This window comes from Schistocerca americana, chromosome 5, assembly GCF_021461395.2.
Source record: "Schistocerca americana isolate TAMUIC-IGC-003095 chromosome 5, iqSchAmer2.1, whole genome shotgun sequence".
Taxonomy (NCBI): Eukaryota; Metazoa; Arthropoda; class Insecta; order Orthoptera; family Acrididae; genus Schistocerca; species Schistocerca americana.
The window spans coordinates 212,340,371-212,355,818 of NC_060123.1; positions in this window are offsets into that span (position 1 = coordinate 212,340,371).

A 15,448-nucleotide genomic window follows, 5' to 3' on the forward strand; every position below is an offset into this window, starting at 1 on the left:
ATTGGTCCCTAGTGGTTCCACTGTGTACAACAGAGCAAAAATCACGATCGCACTACACACCGCTCAATGGGGTTGCAGCCTCACGATGTCCTTAGAGAAAGATTGAACTGCCCGCGTGGTCTCTGCAGTGGCGAACGTTGTCAAGAACGTCGTCCTGTTGCACACCACACTGCCAACTGCCGTTATCGACTTTGAAATGTGTGGGAATCAACGCCCCAAGGAAAGGGGTGGTTTAATTGACACCCCTTATGCGACCTCCAGAGGCCTTCTCGTGTCTGTTCTGAGCGGCGGTGTTTCTGAAAAGTTTTCCTCTGCCACCCACAAGAAAACTACGTGACGTCAACGCTGGGTGTCGCGGTTCTGATTTCCATCGCAGGTACGTCAAAAGATGGGGTGAAATGTGGGTAAGAAGGGGCGTGACGACTTCCAATCTTGTGACGCATTCACAGTGGCATTGGGGGGAATTACGGGGTGCCAAAGTATCATCATTAACGCGGCTTACATTTCATACCAACAGACTTCAAGAAGAGAGTAATGATTCCAATCCCAAAGAAAGCAGGTATTGGCAGATGTGAAAATTACAGAACTATCAGTTTAATAAGTCACAGCTGCAAAATACTAACGCGAATTCTTTACAGACGAATGGAAAAACTGATAAGAGCTGAACTCGGGGAAGATCAGTTTGGATTCCGTAGAGGTATTGGAACACGTGAGGCAATACTGACCATACGACTTACCTTAGAAGATAGATTAAGGAAAGGCAAACCTACGTTTCTAGCATTTGTAGACTTAGAGAAAGCTTTTGACAATGTTGACTAGAATACTCTCTTTGAAATTCTGAAGGTGGCAGGGGTAAAACATAGGGAGCTAAACTGTATATACAATTTGTACAGAAACCAGATGGAAGTTATAAGAGTCGAGGGGCATAAAAGGGAAGCAGTGGTTGGGAAAGGAGTGAGACAGGGTTGCAGCCTCTCCCCGATATTATTCAATCTGTATATTGAGCAAGCAGTAAAGGAAAAAAAGAAAAATTCGGAGTAGGTATTAAAATCCATGGAGAAGAAATAAAAACTTTGAGGTTCGCCGATGACATTGTAATTCTGTCAGAGACAGCAAAGGACTTGGAAGAGCAGTTGAACGGAATGGACAGTGTCTTGAAAGGAGGATATAAGACGAACATCAACAAAAACAAAACAAGGATGATGGAATGTAGCCGATTTAAGTCGGGTGATGCTGAGGGAATTAGATTAGGAAATGAGACACTTAAAGTAGTAAAGGATTTTTGCTATTTGGGTAGCAAAATAACTGATGAAGTAGAGAGGATATAAAATGTAGACTGGCAATGGCAAGGAAAGCGTTTCTGAAGAAGAGAAATTTGTTAACATCGAGTGTAGATTTAAGAGTCAGGAAGTCGTTTCTGAAAGTATTTGTATGGAGTGTAGTCATGTGTGGAAGTGAAACATGGACGATAAATAGTTTGGACTAGAAGAGAATAGAAGCTTTCGAAATGCGGTGCTACAGAAGAATGCTGAAGATTAGATGGGTAGATCACATAACTAATGAGGAGGTATTGACTAGAATTGGGGAGAAGAGAAGTTTGTGGCACAACTTGACTAGAAGAAGGGATCGGTTGGTAGGACATGTGCTGAGGCATCAAGGGATCATCAATTTAGTATTGGAGGGCAGCGCGGAGGGTAAAAATCGTAGAGGGAGACAAAGAGATGGATACACTAAACAGATTCAGAAGGATGTAGGTTGCAGTAGGTACTGGGAGATGAAGAAGCTTGCACAGGATAGAGTAGCATGGAGAGCTGCATCAAACCAGTCTAAAGACTGAAGACCACAACAACAACATCATCAACAACAACGTTTCACAAGAATTGCAGAGCTCTGGCCTTTTTGTTGCTTGTGTCGACGCGTTGCTGCCTGAAGAGGTACCTAACCAGAGGGTGAAATCGCAGAGTGCTACGCTTTTTGCACAATGACAGAGCCCGATTTCAATCTTTTGCGTCGCAATGGTAGACCATAACGGGGCTTCAAACAAGTGACCGTTTAATTTTGCTGCGCAGTATATAATAAGGTAGCGTGTGAAAAATCTTGAACAAATATTGCGTCGGATCTTTATAAGATTTCAAAGTGGTGGATAGATAGGCAACTCGCTTCAAACATTAATAACAGTGTAACTTTGCATTTCGAATTATGAAAGAATCACATTTGGATCCAGCAAATTCACAGAATTACCTGTCTGTAACAATTTGTAGGAACATGCGATGGAATGACCAAAGAAGATCACTCGTATGGAAAGTTAGTGGTAGACTTTGGCTCATTCGTAGGATACTGGAAAATGCAAATACAGTACAAAGGAGATGGCAGACAACCTTGTAGGTAGGGCAACTACAGCTATGAGTAGTCATCTTGGGTGTTAATAAACCGCTTCAGCTGTATTTAGTCTCTTATTACTGGATCACTACCGGTTGTTGTCACTAAAAGCCACATCTTCAAGTGAACTAAAACATTAGACCGGGAACGCTCAGAGCTCTGTACCCAACATTCTTTTTTCGTGAGAACAAAACACCGTTAAAAAGCGGTATGTAATAGAATAAAACAGCCGGGTTCCAATATAGTGAATGGGTCCGCTTCACCGATCTATACAGGAAAGCGAACAGGGCGCGCGTCCGCTTGCTGTGTCGTACTCATAGCGTATTGTGTACGCAAGATGTAAAATGACAGTGCATTGGCGGAGCTGTCATTTATACTCAAGTGATTCACGTGAAAAGGTTTCCGACGTGATTACGGCCTCACAACGGGAATAAACAGATTGTGAACGTGGAATGGTGGTTGGAGCTAGACGCCCGAGACATTGCATTTCGGAAACTGTTAGGGAATTCAGTGTCTCGAGATCCACAATACCACGGTTATGGTGAGAATACCATATTTCAGACATTACCTCTCACCACGGACAACGCAGTGGCTGACTGCTTTCATTCAGCAGCGGACTGCAGTGGCGTTTGCGTAGAGTTGTCAGTGCTAATAGACAAGCAACACAGCGTGAAATAACGGCAGAAGTCAGTGTGGGATCTACGACGGAAGTATCCGCTAGGACAGTGCGGCGAAATCTGGTGTTAATGGGCCGAGGCAGTAGACGACCGATACGAAATGCCTTTGCTAACAGGCACAACGTTTAATCGTACAATGAAGGCTTTCACGACCGGGTGTTGTCGAGAATTCTTCCGGGTTGTATGGCCGTGTTCAAATGGTTCAAATGGCTCTGAACACTATGGGACTCAACTGCTGTTGTCATCAGTCCCCTAGAACTTAGAACTACTTAAACCTAGCTAACCTAAGGACATCACATAGACCCATGCCCGAGGCAGGATTCGAACCTGCGACCGTAGCAACAGCGCGGCTCCGGACTGGAGCGCCTAGAACCGCACGGCCACCGCGGCCGGCTATGGCCGTGTTCCATGGAATACATAGAAACAAGGATCCTTTATCGTATGATTACATGATAGCGGAACAAACAATGGTAGCAGTTACTTCTGTAAAAATCTGGGAGTATGCGTGCGGAACGATTTGAAGTGGAATGATCATAGAAAATTAATTGTTGGTATGGCGGGTGCCAGGTTGAGATTCATTGGGAGAGTCCTTAGAAAATGTAGTCCATCAACAAAAGAGGTGGCTTACAAAACACTCGTTCGACCTATACTTGAGTATTGCTCATCAGTGCGGGATCCGTACCAGATCGGGTTGACGGAGGAGATAGAGAAGATCCAAAGAAGAGCGGCGCGTTTCGTCAGAGGGTTATTTGGTAACCGTGATAGCGTTACGGAGATGTTTAGCAAACTCAACTGGCAGACTCTGCAAGAGAGGCGCTCTGCAGAGTCGCCAGGGTTCGAGAGGGTGCGTTTCTGGATGAGATATCGAATATATTGCTTCCCCCTACTTATACCTCCCGAGGAGATCACGAATGTAAAATTAGAGAGATTCGAGCGCGTACGGAGGCTTTCAGACAGTCGTTCTTCCCGCGAACCATACGCGACTGGAACAGAAAAGGGAGGTAATGACCGTGGCACGTAAAGTGCCCTCCGCCACACACCGTTGGGTGGCTTGCGGAGTATAAATGTAGATGTAGATGTAGAACTCTTTTGTCCCTGACGTTTCGTCCAAAGCTACGTTGGACATCTTCGGAGGTGCTCCCGGTTGTGCTGAGTCTTGCCGGTGCTTCCATGGACCATGGCCACACAACCCGTAAGAATTCTCGGCAGGCACAACGTCGCCTGCAGCGGCTATCCTAGGCTCGTGACCATAACGGTTGGACCCTAGACGACTAGAGAACTGCGGCCTGGTGATATGAGTCCCGATATCGGGTAGTAAGAGCTGATGGTAAAGTTCGAATGTTGCGCAGACCCTACGAAGCCATGGACATGTCAGCAAGGCCCTGTGCAAGCTGGTGGTGGATCCATAATGGTGTGGGTCGTGTTTACATGGAATGGACTGGGATCTCGGTTATGTTCGGCTGCTTGGGAGTCATCGAATCCCATCGAACATTTATGGGATGTAACCGAGGGATCAGTTAGTGCACAAAATCCTGCACCGGCAACACTTTCTCAGTTATGGACGGCTGTAGGGGCAGCATGGCTCAGTATTTCTGCAGGGGACATCCAACGATTTGTTGAGTCCATGCCACATCGAGATGCTGCACAACACCGGGCAAAATGAGGTATACTGTGACTTTTCTAATCTGAAGTGTATGACACTGAAATCATGCTGATGAACATGGGGACTGAATTGTTAGATCAAACGCGCGGGCGCGTTTGTGTTTGTTTGTGTGTGTGTGTGTGTGTGTGTGTGTGTGTGTGTTTGTGTGTGTGTGCGTGCGTGTGCATGTGCGTGCGTACGTGCTCGCGCTATTTCTATCGCTAAAAACGGAATCCTTATAGGACCAGTTGGTTGTCCGTCTGTCTAACTGTCCGTTTGTTAAAAAGCCATTTTATTAGGAACGGGTAGACGTTTCATGTGAAATTTATGGCACATAGTACGTTATACGGTCCCTTGGCGACGATGAAAATTTAAGCTTGTAAGTCAATTAAACATAAATTAAGGCCATTTATGTAAAATACACTACTGGCCATTAAAATTGCTACACCAAGAAGAAATGCAGATGATAAACGGGTATTCACTGGACAAATATATTATACTAGAGCTGACATGTGATTACATTTTAACGCAATTTGGGTGCATAGATCCTGAGAAATTAGTACCCAGAACAACCACCTCTGGCCATAATAACGGCCTTGATACGCCTGGGCATTGAGTCAGACAGAGCTTGGATGGCGTCTACAGGTACAGCTGCCCATGCAGCTTCAACACGATACCACAGTTCATCAAGAGTAGTGATTGGCGTATTGTGACGAGCCAGTTGCCCGGCCACCATTGACCAGACGTTTTCAATTGGTGAGAGATCTGGAGAATGTGCTGGCCAGGGCAGCAGTCGAACATTTTCTGTATCCAGAAAGGCCCGTGCAGGACCTGCAACATGCAGTCGTGCATTATCCTGGTGAAATGTAGGGTTTCGCAGGGATCGAATGAAGGGTAGAGACACGGGTCGTAACACATCTGAAATGTAACGTTCACTGTTCGAAGTGTGTAAGTAGGCTGTTTAGGTTTTTCTGTTGGTAACGCCATGTAGCGCTCTGTATGAAAATCACTGACTGTGCTGTGTGCAGTCTGTGGCTGGTTTGCATTGTTGGAATTTGCTACTGTAGTGTTGGGCAGTCAGCTGTTAACAGCGCGTAGCGTTGCGCAGTTGGAGGTGAGCCGCCAGCAGTGGTGGATGTGGGGAGTGAGATGGTTGAGTTTTGAGAGCGGATGATCTGGACATGTGTCCATCAGAGACAGTAAATTTGTAAGACTCGATGTCATGAACTGATATATATATATATTATGACTTTTGAACGCTATTAACGTAAATACATTGTTTGTTCTCTATCAAAATCTTTCATTTGCTAACTGTGCCTATCAGTAGTTAGTGCCTTCGGTAGTTAGTTAGAATCTTTTATTCAGCTGGCAGTATTGGCCCACGTTGTATTGCAGTAGTTTGTGTAACGAAGATTTTTGTGAGGTAAGTGATTCAGAAAGGTATAGGTTATTGTTAGTCAGGGCCATTCTTTTGTAGGGATTTTTGAAAGTCAGATTGCGTTGCGCTAAAATATTGTGTGTCAGTTTATCGTTTATCTAAGGAGACGTTTCAAGTGCTGTTAATGCGAATAAGAGGTGACCGAGACGTGTAACCAATGGCACCCCATACCATCACGCCTGGTGATAACGCCAGTATGGCGATGACGAATACACGCTTCCAATGTGCGTTCACCGCGATGTCTCCAAACGCGGATGCGACCATCATGATGCTGTAAACAGAACCTGGATTCATCCGAACAAATGACGTTTCGCCATTCGTGCAACCAGGTTCGTCGTTGAGTACACCATCGCAGGCGCTCCTGTCTGTGATGCAGCGTCAAGGGTAACCCCAGCCATGGTCTCCGAGCCGATGGTCCATGCTGCTGCAAACGTTGTCGAACTGTTCGTGCAGATGGTTGTTGTCTCGCGAACGTCCCCATCTGTGGACTCAGGGATCGAGACGTGGCTGCACGATCCGTTACAGCCACGGGGATAAGATGTCTGTCATCTCGACTGCTAATGATACGCGGCCGTTGGGATCCAGCACGGCGTTCCGTATTACCCTCCTGAACCCACTGATTCCATATTCTGCTAACAGTCATTGGATCTCACCAACGCGAGCAGCAATGTCGCGTTACGATAAACCGCAATCGCGATGGGCTACAATCCGACCTTTATCAAAGTCAGAAACGTGATGGTACGCATTTCTCCTCCTTACACGAGGCATCACAACAACGTTTCACCAGGCAACACCGGTCAACTGCTGTTTGTGTATGAGAAATCGGTTGGAAACTTTCCTCATGTCAGCACGTTGTAGGCGTCGCCACCGGCGCCAACCTTGTGTGAATGCTCTGAAAAGCTAATCATTTGCATATCACAGCATCTTCTTCCTGTCGGTTAAATTTCGCGTCTGTAGCACGTCATCTTCGTGGTGTAGCAATTTTAATGCCAGTAGTGTATAATGATACTCGCAGGCACACTCAACGTATGTACCTGTGTTCAGTGCATGCCGCCTTTAGAATGTGAAGATGGTCGTTGAAGGGCCGAAACCAGTTATGAGTGTGTCATAAGAATGTGATTGCTAAAATAAACAAACAAAAAAAATTTTATGCAAAAAATTTTTTACACTCATCAAAACCTATATGATACTTCCCGTCGGCCTAGAGTCATGGAATTTGACAGGAAGCAACTTTTCGCACTACAACTAAAGGGGGAAAAATTCCGAAATAGTTAATTCTTAGGTTTCCTGGGATCGATATCCGGCACTATGAATGTCGATAACGAGAAAAATCGTCGAGATTCTAGATTCCTGTGATGGATGTACTGTCTATATGCATAATTAAGTTTCTTAAGGAACCCTCAGAGTGTGAGTCCTACTTGCACCGTGCGACCTTTTTCCTTTTATCACGAAATTTTTGAAAAATGAATGAAATAAATCATTCTGTTAAATTTGGAATGAAATGTTTTGTTAAAAAATCTCATATATGTTCGTTAAAAGCTAGTGCTAATTTCTCTCAGGGCGCTATCGCCAGAAATATCATGCGTATTCCAACGTGAAGACATCCGTCTTACGATGCGTAAAAAAATCTTCCTTTAATGTTACGCGATAAGCAAATTAAACACAATACTCAATTAATTATTTATTCTTCTCTGTGAGGTTTGATGCTCCAGTATAGCCGCCTATGTGCTATGGCAGCGTATACAACTGAAATAATTGTTTTTAATAAAACTGTAACTCTGGCCTAAAATGAAATGGAACATATTATACGACGCCGTTTTCTATTTATTGAGATTAAACCTTTTCAATACTTTCAGAATTAAATGACTATCAAGAAAGTTTTTATCATTTTAACACCAATGGCGTTGCTTCAGTAATGCACTTACACAAAATGGCCAGGGCAACATTAAATTGTTACGTAATTAAATAAGGGGTAGGGAAGGTACTTTCCTGCTACTAACAAAAACACATGCTATATTGATACTGATGTATATATTTAACAAAAATTATAATTACACTACATGCAGTTAAATTCATTATAGATCGTGATCCATATGCGACCTTCAGCTAGAACGTCAGAACCAAGAAGACAAAAGAGAAACAGGGCACAAAGAAACAAAAGTTCTTTTCTTATATACTACGAGACAAAGATCATGCTTCCTACAATCCTAAGAGCGCACATAGCGCTTTCATTGTCGCTGAATATCGATTACTAGATTTTATATTCCTTTTTTCAAGAAGCGATGCTACACTTTAAAGTAAACATCTTGAAAGTTGCGAATATAGTTTTTGATCGCTAGCTCTGTTTCTTTCATTTGGACTAAAGATGCTGAACATCTGGCTATGTAGATTTCGATTTCTTATTAGAAATCTGTCTTTGTGGATTGCGTTGCTCTTTTGAATACCGATACTTGTACGCTTACAAATGGGAAGGTTCAAATGGCTGTGAGCACTATGGGACTTAACTTCTGAGATCATCAGTCCCCTAGAACTTAGAACTACTTAAACCTAACTAACCTAAGGACGTCACACACATCCATGCCCGAGGCAGGATTCGAACCTGCGACCGTAGCGGTCGTGCGGTTCCAGACTGTACCGCCTAGAACCGCTCGGCCACCCCGGCCGGCTTACAAATGGGAAGCTGCTTAGGGTTTTCTTTTATCTTAGTGCTTCTCCATGTCACCTATACCGGGTACTAAAATTTCTTGTTGTCAGCCCTATGAAGTAGCGGGATCGAGAATAACAACAAAGCTTGCATATACAAGCTGGAAATCCTTCCTACAGTTACGATGTTCCTTAACCCGCCATGGAAAAGATCAAATTACGTTCAAGTCTGAAACAAGTATTGAAGAATTGCACTAGTCTTGTTCTCCATGTTAAGTTAGATGGGTTATTCAAGAGCAGTAATATTCGTCGGTAGTGCATCACATGGGCCTCGTCTGAGACACGTGGTATGTTACAATTGCTGTCAAATGCGAGTTGACATAACATTTACGATGCTCACTCACTTAAAAACACTTTATAAGTATAACTATTAGGATTAAAGTATATTTGGCGTGTTTTGACAGTGCACATGTTATTGCAGCCCTTTAAAATCGACTTCAAAGTTGATACGTTAACTATCAGTCTCCTTAGTATTTCCCGAGCCATTTGTAGATGAACGTCCCGGTCCTAAATTAGCTACTATGTGTGACATAGGTCACGAAAGCGTGCGCCTTACATATGTTTTAAACTGCTGCGATCTACCGGGCCAATAAATGCATTGAAATATTGAAAAGGATTATCACCATCCAGTCTATGAAAGTTTATTAAGTACGCTCCCAGGACAATCGTTTTTAAGCTATTGGTTTTTGGACTCATTCTGTCTAAACATCGTTTACATTCGTTTACAATTAGCTGCTGGCTATTCTTCGATAATTATTGAGCAGTTGTTAAGTAGCTAATACTTACGTGCTTGGATGAGAAGCTCTCTTCACGTCTTGTAATAAGACTTACTTCCAGCTTCACGGTACGTTTGTCTCTTCAGTTTCTCAATTGTGACTGACAGTGCATAATTGTTCTTACGTCTCTGAAACCATAATGGCGCAAGACTTGTGATAACCAATAAAAGTTGTCCCAATACGATCGAATTACCAACCTGTCAACCTACTGCGTTGTATCCTTGGCCTTGGCCTGCTTCTGGTCGTACATATTGCATCATTCAGTTACTTGCGTGGCGATAGTGCATGACGATAACAATCCGGAAGTGACGATAATGTTCCACACTTAAGGAAGCTCTGCGGAAAGACTGCAAAGATCGCTCTCTTAAACTGCCGCATTTACACAGTCAGAAAGTAAGGAACGTCACCTCACTCTTCTTATTAGTCATTTATTAGTCATGGTGATATTTCAAGTGGGTTATCGGAAAAGTCGTAGACATCTTGCATAAATTCTGTCAGTCCCAGAGCACATTAGCAAACATGACGCAGTCTTTATGACACTGGGGAATTGACAAATTTCCTGGGAATTATATGCTCACAAAGTTCGCAGCTAAGTCTCTAGTAATGAATTCTATTGCCTACACGCGAGAGAGGTGGTTCAAATGGAAAGCATACGGGCAGCGGATTACTGATTTTGCTACTATTTCGCACGATTGGAGCACGTTCTCAGGTGTAGCAAGTGCTGACGTAGTACAACATGTTTCTCAAGCGTGTTTTCTAGATATAGAGATCCAAAGTTTTACAAACCTGTTCGCAAGCGCCATAGTACGTTCCGGTCGCGTTTTCTTGTTTGTTTTTTTTTTTTCTAATCTTGCACGAAACACTTGTATCGCCGCAGCGAGTTATGTTTCTTTGGGAAGAAACAAAAATAACAACAATAATAATAATCACTGTGGTGCACTATTTACGACCTGTAATTATGATGTAATAAGGAATCTCATTTATCGATACATTCATGCACGTATCGCAGTTAAGTCTTATCGGGCTACACCTGCTTTGAATAAAGTACACTGTCTTTGCGATACGTGCATGAATGTATGGATGTACATCCTGTGTGTAAGTACTGCAGTAAATTCATTCTGGACTATAAGTGCTTTGATTAATGAACTCTGAACTGCATAAATGTGTCGATAAATAAATGATTAGAGGAAATGTCAAACATTTTAAGTGCCAAATATCAATTTTTCCAGGGGAATCAAAAAACAATGTTTGTCTTTTTGTACATAATCAGTCTGTATATAAAAAACTGAGATTGTATTCTAACACTATAGAATTATGCTGTTCGACTCAACATTGCAAAAAATAATGGGACAAATTGGAAAATAATTTATTAAAAACATTGTAGGTGCCATGCAAGGGAACTGATTGGTTCTAAGTGCCAAAAATGAAGTTTTTGTTTCAAGTGCCAGGAATACTGAGGCATTATGTTTTATTTCTGATAATACAAGTACGGTAATAGAGCAGTAATGTTTTAACAGTTAAAAATGTAGTCAACAAAAATCATTTTTCATTTCTTTTAAATTTTTTACAAGAGAAGAACAAATTAGTCTCAAGGAAAAAAATCTCACAGTATCGAGTTCTATTTTTTTTTTCAGAACTCTGTTCTTAGGATCAGGTGTCGCAGCTTTTTCTGTGAAACTCCCTGTGCTGTTGAGGCTGAAATGGCAACGTCAACAACAGGCCTTTCTATTTAGCAGCTGATAGACATGGGTGGTCTTTCAAATTAAACACGTGTTGCAGTACATCAGCCATGTTCTTCCCTCTTTTGAACTCACTGGCTGTTTCAGAGTAACAGCTATTTGACACACTTTAATCATACTGTATTTGGAGATCTTACACGCCCGCACTGACAACAATGTTTCAGCACCATCTTTAAAATTAGAGGAATCATCGGAATTGCATGAATGAGTTCATAGCTTTAGCGTTCATAAGAATTTACAAACACACGTTGTTTTGTCTATTCATTTCTCCAGCTTTTTTTACTATTTTGAAAACTAAAACGTCTCTTTATTTTATTGATACAGCAAAAGCTTACATGCATTACGTCTACCACACAAACTGTGCATTAGCTAAATAGAGGAGACCTTAACGCATGGCACTTGTAAACCCAGAAAGAAACACTCTTAAACATCGTGCTCCATCTAGTAATGAATGCTTGAAGCATTTTGTCCATGATACAGCACTTGGACCCAAGTCCTCGATTACATCTCGCCCCTGTTGTTATTCCTTTCCGAAGGAACATGATTCGTTGTAGCGATACATGTGTTTGTTGGGAGATCAGAAGAGAAAACGAAAATGATCTATTTTACTATACCGCTATCAGGGAATCCGATACCAGTTACAGGATGCCTTCTAACGACTTCCAGAGACAACAAATATTTAATCTCAATTTTTTGTGTAGTTACTGATAGAATTAAAAAAAATTAATATTCTGTCAGTCTTACGTCAAACGTTCAACACAACTAGACAAATATTACAGTTGGAAACTCTGTGTTTGCTTTGAGCCAGCGTAGGTGACGGAGCGCAAATACCCGGACTATACCCAGAGTGCTTGACACTGAGAATTTTAGCGACTTCCAACAAACTTCGCACACAATTTCAAACCATTCTGAAACCATTTCGCTGGAAAACTCCACTAAATAATGAAACGAAAACACTTTATCGCTTACTACATTTTCACTGTTCATGCAGTCAGACTTCAGCACCAGACGTGACGTTTTAATTTATTAATTCTTTACTACTGACTCAGTTCGCAACGCAGGTTGTAAACAGTATCTATATGGAACACTGAATGCACCTACAAAATTATATCATTGCATGGCCGATAGTTCAGGAGATACGATGTCGTAAACATTTATATGAGTAAAAAGCTAGATTTAGAATGAGAGTTTCACTCTGCAGCGGAGAGTGCGCTGATATGAAACTTCCTGGCGGATAAAAACTGTGTACCGGACCGAGACTCGAACTCGGGTAGTGAGTCGTGTCGAGTCTCGGTCCGGTACGCAGTTTTAATCCGCCAGGAAGTTTCATATCAGCGCACTCTCCGCTGCAGAGTGAAACTCTCATTCTGGAAACATCCCCCAGCCTGTGGCTAAGCCATGTCTCCGCAATATCCTTTCTTTCAGGAGTGCTAGTTCTGCAAGGTTCGCAGGAGAGCTTCTGCAAAGTTTGGAAGGTAGGAGACGAGGTACTGGCAGAAGTAAAGCTGTGCAGACGGGGCGTGAGTCGTGCGTGGGTAGCTCAATTGGTAGAGCACTTGCCCGCGAAAGGCAAAGGACCCGTGTTCGAGTCTCGATCCGGCACACAGTTTAAATCCGCCAGGATTTCTTAAAATACAGCGCAAATTACCCAGTCTATAATCATCCAGTGCGTATAATTTCAAACCTTTCGTAAACTTTTTCTCGCCTACATGCTTAAAACAAATATTTAACTCATAAATCATTTGTTAAGTGACCACACTTCTGAAGATTTTTTATATGCAGGAGTTCGATTCTTTAAAGATACGGGCGTTTACTGGTGTGACTCGACCGCAGTGCGGGCAGACTTCCAGTCACTCGCCTTAGCCGGCCATGCTATGGCCGGTGCTTGACTGCTGGCGTTCTTCTGGTATTCAACAGACCTGTAAAACTTTGAACCTCGAAAGCACAAGAGAAGCGCATCGTACTAGAGCACCATTCGTTAAAGGTAAGTATGCTCCGCAGTCGTGCCTAATATGAGCAAAACCTTTGACCTTTTGGGTAACTGCTTGCCTTGTTAGTCGTTAAGTCACTGTTCTCGCTCCCTATCGACCGAGATTCACGTTTTTCGCGGTTTCTCTAAATCCGCTAAGGAAAATGCTATTGTGATTTGTTCGTAAAGGACTCCACTGATTTTCTTCCCTGTCTTTCCACAATCCGAACTCGTGCTGCGTCTCTAATGACTTCGTCACCGAAGGGACGTTAAATCCAAGTGATCGGCCCAGGGCTAAATTCCTGTTGAATGCGCCGACACTGCATCCGTTTTCACAACGAGGAAAAAATCTTGTTTAAGATGAAATGTGGGAATTGTTGTTGTGTTTAGTCTTAAGACTGGCTTGTTGCAACTCTCGACGCTAATCTATCTTGTGCAAGCCTCTTCATTGCTACCAAACTACCGCACCCTAAATACACTTGAACCTGCTTACCGTATTCAAGCCCTACTCTTCCTCTTCAATTTTAACTCTACACTTCCCTCCATTACCAAATTGACAATTCCATGATGCCCCAGCATGTGTTCTTCAACCGATGCCTTCGTTTATTTAAATTGTGCTACAAACTTATCTTTCTCCCGTTTCATTGAATACCTCCACATTTGTTATAAGATCCATCCACCCATCAATTCTTCAGCATTCTTCTATAGCACCACATTTCGAAAGTTTCTATTCTCTTCTTGTCTCAATTGCCTATCGTCCACGTTTCACTTCCATACAAGGCTACATTCCAGAAAATACCTTCAGAAAAGACTTATTATCGCTTAAATATGTATTTGATGATAACAAATTCCTCTTTTTCAAAAAGGCTTTTCTTGCTATTGCTAGTCTGCATTGTGTATTTTCCATACTTCGGCCATCATGAGTTAATTTGCTGCCCAAATAAAAACTCATCAACTACTTTTAGTATCTCATTTCCTAATCTACTTCCCTCAGCATCTCCCACTTTGATTCTAAAATATTCTTTTCCGATGGGCCCGCAGCATCCATTAGGTCAGTGAATGACATAGTAAATATTTCTCCATTTATTGCTGCACAATGATATTATTAAATCGCTATTTACATACATGGCGTGTCTCATTTCCGTAGTTGTATTTTCAAGTATTCTGCATTATACACTGTACAGTTTTTTAGTATGAAATCATAAAATATGATACATGGCATCCGTGTATTTTTGTAGATATTTACGTCTTGATGTGTCGCGATGCGGTTTTTGGGTTGTCTATTGAGATTTTTTTTTATTAGTTTACGTGCTGTTGAAGCTTATTCCTACCTGTTGTGCGTTGTTAGTAAAATTTCTCACGATCATGGCGCACCGTACTCCACCCTTCACAAACGAAAATACAATCACTAAAAACAAAAATCTCAATTTTCTCGAACTCAGGACTTTATAAAATATCGTAAAATAATTCTAACCAATTTAACACTGGACAAACAGGTGGACACTTCTCAATTAGAGTTAAAGAACACACGCGAATTTGTAAAAGTAATGAATCCACATCTTACGTAGACTTAAGCGACCATCAACGCAAAGCAGAACAGTCTGAAAATACATTGTGTACCTAAAGGAACCGTAATGAATAAACTGTGAAACGGTCTGAATAGACTCTACGGAACACTGTATTGTGACGCATAAAAACGTAAATATCTACAAAAAAAGCCATATATCTGATATTTTATAATTTTATGCGAAAACAACTATGTTGTATATTGTAGAATTCCTTGAAAATGGCAAACTGCCGAAATGAGACTCGTCATGTATGTACATAACAACCTAAGGAAATTATCGTGCTGCAGAAGACGGGAAATATTTAGTATGTCATTCAGTGATTTAATTTGATTACATTTCATTATCTTGTTTTTACTTTTATTGATGTTCATCTTACAGCCTCTTTCCAAGACACCGTTCGACTGATGTTCCAAGTCCTTAAACTGTCTGTGATGCAATTACATCTACATCTGCATCTACATGGATACTCTGTAAATCGCATTTAAGTGCCTGGCAGAGGGTTCATCGAACCACCTTCACAATTCTCAATTATTCTAATCTCGTATAGCGCGCGGAAA